General features: G+C 46.2%; 1 protein-coding gene and 1 long non-coding RNA gene across 2 annotated transcripts in view; both read left to right on the top strand.

The window, feature by feature from the left end:
* The window catches only part of LOC106810340, an 18,352-nt gene that overhangs the window by 7,458 nt on the left and 4,530 nt on the right, over window positions 1-6,364 (top strand). The gene's annotated exons all lie outside the window — the stretch shown is intronic.
* Window positions 3,754-4,575, top strand: LOC106810342. The gene is made up of 3 exons (XR_001394002.1): window positions 3,754-3,825; window positions 4,062-4,184; window positions 4,548-4,575. It is a non-coding gene; the product is annotated as an uncharacterized LOC106810342 (long non-coding RNA).

The raw sequence follows: 6,364 nt of genomic DNA, 5'->3' as shown, positions 1-6,364 counted from the left end.
GGGTGACCTTGTCAGGTGGACAGGTGAGTGTGTGACATGGGTGATCTGTCTGTTCAGAGTGCGACAGGTGAGTTTGTGACATGGGGTGATCTGTCAGGTGGACAGGTGAGTGTGACATGGGTGATCTGTCAGGTGGATAGGTGAGTGTGTGACACGGGTGATATGTCAGGTGGACAGGTGAGTGTGTAACACGGGTGATATGTCAAGTAGACAGGTAAGACCTCATTACTTATCAATATATCTTCCCTGTCATTCTTCTCTTTCCCCTGTCATTCTCCACGCATCCTTCATTGCTTAGCTTCTGTTAATACATTATGTATCTTGTACTGTATATGTATCATAATCCTCTCCTTCTTCCTCCTCATTGTACTCGTCATTCTCCTCTCCTCCAGCTTACACTTTCTCCCCTCCTCCTCTGCCACCCCCTCCTCCTCTTTCCTCCTCCTACGTCTCCTCCTCCGACCCCTTCATCACATCTATGATGAGAAGGATGCAGCTCCTTGCTGAGCGGCCATTAGTAAATCACTCACCTAGCCTACCTGCTTTATTAATCACCTCTATTTACCTGTAGCTCCATCCCATTAATTAATCTACTAATAATAGATCAGCAGGTGTGATGTTCAATTATTCACTCTCATCTTGCACTCCAGTGTTAACTAGCGAGCTCATACAGAGGTGGTATACTGTGGTTTACTGTGTGTAGCTGTCTGTCTATGTGCCTTGTGTGCGTGGAAGCGAGCCCTACACTCGCTCCTGTGCGCTACGTGCTGGTGTGTGGTGGTGTCCCACTATGGACCCTTTACAGGTTGTCACGACTAGGTTATGTCGTGTGGTATTAAATGTTGTATGCGTCTACGTTTTACACATGTATATTGTTGATACCTCTGTTGTTTACATCTACATTGCTCGAGTATCCACTGTTTACATCTGTTGTTTGCTGTTGACAGTAGTCCTCTACGAGCAGCTGCTGTGCGCTCACACTGCCCACTGACGGCTGACTCTGTGAAACAATTTCAGATCGGAGCGAAGTCTGACGCAACAGCGGCAAAGATTCCCCATCATGCGAACTTGCAGCAGCTGGTGGCGCGAGTGCCACAAGCTCGACGCCAGCCTGGCGTCTACACCACCTCTACCTCCCTGCTCACCTCCTACAAACGTGTTCACGGTACGTACATGCTAGATCGTAGAACCCATGCGAGATCCATCGTAAACAAATAATAAACAGATGACACAAATATCAAGTCCGTCGCTGTCACAGCAACATTCCGTTGACAGACGATAAACTTTCTTGTCTCCAGGTCGGGCAGCAGCTCATCTGCTGACTGGGTCACCGTGGCAACGGACGCCGCAGCGCCGCGCAGCAAGCTTCGCGGGGTTTCACGCGGGGGCAGCATCAGCAGCGGCCTGCGACGCGGATACCAATGATGGCGCGGGCCGGAGCCAAGCTCCCGTCGCCCACGGCAACGCAGCAGTACAAGGCCGCGCTGAAGAGGAAGGGAGGAGGAGGCTGCAGAACTGCAGCAGATGATTAAGAAGATGAAGGAGGTAGAGAGGGATTCACTCAACACATTCTCAACCATGCTGTGCAACTTCCCTGCTCTGTCGCATAAGAACGAGCTCAAATTTATCGCATCTAGATGTTTTTGATTATATCTATCTCATTCAAAGACATTTTTTACGATATTTTCTTCCAAATTTTATAGTTATTTTTAATTAGATTATTGAATAATATTTTTAATAATTAAATTTTTATAATTTTTATAAGCACTGAAAACTCTGAACTATCAATTCTTAGCAATAGACAGCCAATAGTGGAAATTCCAGACTTGTTCCAATATCTGATTTCCTTTGTGCCCACTAGGTGGCGAGTCAGGATCGCTTTGAGCTTGACGTTAAGAAGCGAGAGGTGAGAGACTTACAGAGAGATCTGAAGAAGCTAAGCAAGATTATGCGCCAGAGAAACGATGAAGGTGCGTGTCCACAAATCCTCGCAGAACCATCGAAAGATAATATATGATTACCCATAGCTGCTTTTCACAACTGTAGTTGATGAAGTCCTAGAGCATACAATCTTTCTTGAATAACCAGTGCTGATTACACGGCCTGTTAACATGTTGAAGAGACCGTTAGATGACGGGAGATCAAGGAGAGACTTCGCTTACATAATATATAACATCAGGGTCATCATAAAACGAGTCTGGTTTGATGTGGTCCTAGTTACATCATTGCGTAATTAATGTAACATATACTCACGCAATGCTTTGATCACGCAGTTTGTGTAAAGTTGATATAAAATGTCAGTAAGGTGTGTGTGAGGGACTTGTGAGATAAGCCATCGCGCGTTCACAGACGTGACCTCGTCGCATTTCTCCTGTACTCCCATTGTAGGTAATCAGCCCATTCCGTCGCTCACCCGCTCTCTTGTAGCCACAGTAATGTGACGTGTGTTTACAGGTGCGTTTACACCTGTACGTGGTTTCACGTGTCCGTATACGTAGTGTACGTGTACGTATATGTAGTGCGTGTACGTTACACGTGGTCGACGTATGTTTACAGGTGCAATAGTGAGTGCGCTACAAAGTCAGGTGGAGAACACGCAGCTGGAGCTTGAGAGCATGAGAGCGTCTGCCTCGCGCGGGAGTTACTGGACTGTGGCACCACCGCACAGCTTGACGCGCTGAAAGAGGAGCCGAGAACGCACTGCAGGAGGTAAGGCAACAGTGACCAACCTAACCACTACATGCACGCGATATAACAGTGTTGATAACCCATCGAGTCACGGGCTTTCAGACGAAAATACACAGGCAGGACAACAAACACGAGCTGCCATTAAAACTATATTGTAGGAAAAGCCCGTGACATGACACATTATCAACACTTTTCAAGAATACACTTTTAATGGCAGCTCATGTTTGTTGTCTCTCCTGTGTATTTTCCTCTGAAAGCCCGCGTGACTCGACACGTTATGAGCCAACAGCTTATATCTATTGGTTGATTTCTGTATAAACAATTAATGTCCAATGAAAACCCATCGCAATCGTCGCATCGATTCTTTTAATAGTTTCAAGTTCGTTCTCGATGCGTCAACATCTCGCAAGAAGTGCGTTTGCACTCCGACTGTTCGCCTGTTTTAGTTGCAGGCGGAGGCAGACAGGTGGCGTCAGGGTTGCGACGCGGCGGAGGCGGGCCGAAGGAAAGCAGAGGACACGGTCACCTCGCTGTGGTCTCAACTCATCGAGCTTCAGACGACCGCCACCAAGTACAAGCAGCTGCAGACGCCAGCATGACCAGCTGCAGGAGAGGTGAGTGCATGCTGTCGGGAGCCGTCTATGATTGTGGGCTGTGACGCTAAGGTTACAAGGTTTATGGATGTGTGGATATGGATGTATGAATTGGATATATAAGGATGTCTATAGAGCATGCTTGCAATAACCACAGGGATTCCGACAGTAACAACAGGGGATGCTACCATAACAAAGGAGGATGCCGGCCTGCACTATAACATCAGGGGATGTCTATACTAATAGCAGCGGAGTTCTACAGTAACAATTAACAGGGGTACCATCACAGTAACATGGACACCGTCGGTCTCCATAAATACAAACGGCAATGATAGCGGGTTGCTACTGACTGGCTCGCTCTATCTCCTCGCCAGATGAAGGAGCTGGCCGCCAGGGAGCGCCACCGCGTCAGACGAGATCGCTCAGCTGGAGGAGTCCCGTGCGCGACGCTGCGAGGCGCTCTCGCGCGCGAGATGAGGGACGCAGCGAAGCCGACGCCCTGCGCAAGAAATTCACCACCGTAGAGGACGAACTAAATAAAAGAGTAAGTGGCCGCGCAATCCACGTGGGTGGCCATGTTTGATCGGTGCTGGTGGCCATATTTGATCGAAGATACGTGATCATGTACCCACATAAATAACAGAGAACTCAGATTCACCTCACGAGATAAATGACAGGGACTGTCACTCCTAATTGATTGATGTGAGCATTGTATTGCATAGATTGTGCATAGATTCTGATACGATATCGAAAATGACGTTTTGTCATTTTGCATCCTAGAAACAAAAAGAAGAAGCATATATAGAGGAAATTAATCAATTGAAACAGAAGGTTGACTCCCTCAACGAACTAAGCACAAAACTGGAAGGCATGGAGAAGGAGCACGCTAACCTACGAGAGAAGGTACGATGCATGTCGATCACCACGGTCATGGTTCGGAAGATCTGAATGCCTAGAACGAGATTACAAGTATTTGGAGCAAAAACTTTCACGTACATCCCCAGCTAAAATACCTACATTTTTGTACTACATGCACTACATGTCCTGAGAATTCTGCCCCCTGTTACAGTATGAGACCTGTACTAATACACTCAGTGCTGCATGGCCGAGTGTTAATACCTCTCCGTGTCTGCATTACCTGCAGTAATAGGCTGAGAGTGCCTCCCCCCCCCCGTTACAGTACGACAGGGTTGGAAACTATCACCCCCGTGTTTGCATCACATACATGCGTGGATGAACGTTAACCCTTTCCCCCTATTGTTACAGTATGAGGAGGTTGAGAAGAGAAAGCTATCACCCACATACTTGCATCACATACATGCATGGATGAACGTTAACCCTTTCCCCCTATTGTTACAGTATGAGGAGGTTGAGAAGAGAAAGCTATAACCCACATACTTGCATCACATACATGCATGGATGAACGTTAACCCTTTCCCCCTATTGTTACAGTATGAGGTTGAGAAGGGAAAGCTATCACCCACATACTTGCATCACATACATGCATGGATGAACGTTAACCCTTTCCCCCTATTGTTACAGTATGAGGAGGTTGAGAAGGGAAAGCTATCAGCCGAGACGGCCATTGCGCCGCTGCGTGGCAAGGTCGCATGCCTCTCACAACTCTGCCAGGATAAAGACTCTGCACTTGCCAAACTCATGATGAAGGTACGGGGAAAGGATACAGGGCTATGGGTAGGGGCTCTTTATGAGGTACAGGAGAAAATATGAGGACCTTCTCCATGTGAAAGGAGGGTACATGGGGTACGGTACGGGAGTAAGACTCTTTATAGGGTGAAGGTACGAGTATTATAGCAATCACCTTCGAATATTGTTACTTGGTTGGTTAAGCTAGCCCAGTTTGTACAAGTTTTCTACGCGTGTACATCAATACGTCTACATTTCAGTATTTCATTGCCAAGTAATGTTTTTAGGATGTCCTATCGCAATTATGATTGGCCAGAACAGTCAGTTAATCATGCTAAGCAGATAGCTTAATTGATCGTCATTCCATATAGTCCAGACTATCTATCCCTTGACCTTCAGAGTCATGATGAGGATCTACTGACAGAGGTCGAGAAATCACTGACCCTCGCAGACAGAGAGGACTACATGAGGCCATTCTCTGATGTCACCATTGACCCCAAGGTGACCTTACGTTTTTCACGTCGATCACCAGTTACAGTTTCGTAATTATGACCTCAGGCGCACGAGTAAGCTCCTGTGATCTCTTGTGATTATATCACAGTGTGTGAACATACTATATGAGATCTATAGGCCGAACACCTGCCTATAAAGGACACTTGGCAATTGCCTCGTGTGGCAGTTCTACAGTGAGACCACTGATATAATCACGGGCACCTAGGTGTCTATAAACACTATATAATAACATACGTATTTATAACACCTCTATATAAACGACAATGTATACGGACACGTTGTTATAAGAGGGGTTTCCTTTCAATGACCCTTACGTATAGATATAACTCTACTACCATCCCACGTCTAACATCATTGATGGTGTTACAGGGGCTGGCGGCAGCGTTGGCACGACCCGGCTCCCCAGACAGCATCAGCTCTAACACCACTGACCAGGAGAAACAGGAGAAGCTGCTGGACATCAAAGCTCAGCTCTCCAAGCCGATGATGCTACATGACACCTTCTCATACAACAACACAATCAACACGTTCAACAGGTATGTAACACCTCATACACGTGAATAAATTCATTTTACAGGTATGTAACACCTCATACACGTGAATAAATTCATTTTACAGGTATGTAACACCTCATATGCGTTAATCAATGCGTTACACAGGTATGTAACACCTCATACGCATCAATCAACACGTTACACAGGTATGTAACACCTCATACACATCAATCAACACGTTACACAGGCATGTGACACCTCATACACCACAATTACACTGTTACACATATGTATGTATTTATGTAGCATCTCATACAAGATTTTGCTCAATTTATGTGTGACAGAGTATTTAAATAAGATTCTAAGTACACTTTTCAATTAAACAGCTTGCCAAGTGGACTGGACATCATACTGCCAAGCAAAAGCAAT

The sequence above is a fragment of the Priapulus caudatus genome, unplaced genomic scaffold, assembly GCF_000485595.1.
Source record: "Priapulus caudatus unplaced genomic scaffold, Priapulus_caudatus-5.0.1 Scaffold434, whole genome shotgun sequence".
NCBI lineage: Eukaryota > Metazoa > Priapulida > Priapulimorpha > Priapulimorphida > Priapulidae > Priapulus > Priapulus caudatus.
This window is presented reverse-complemented; position numbering and strand designations above follow the sequence as displayed.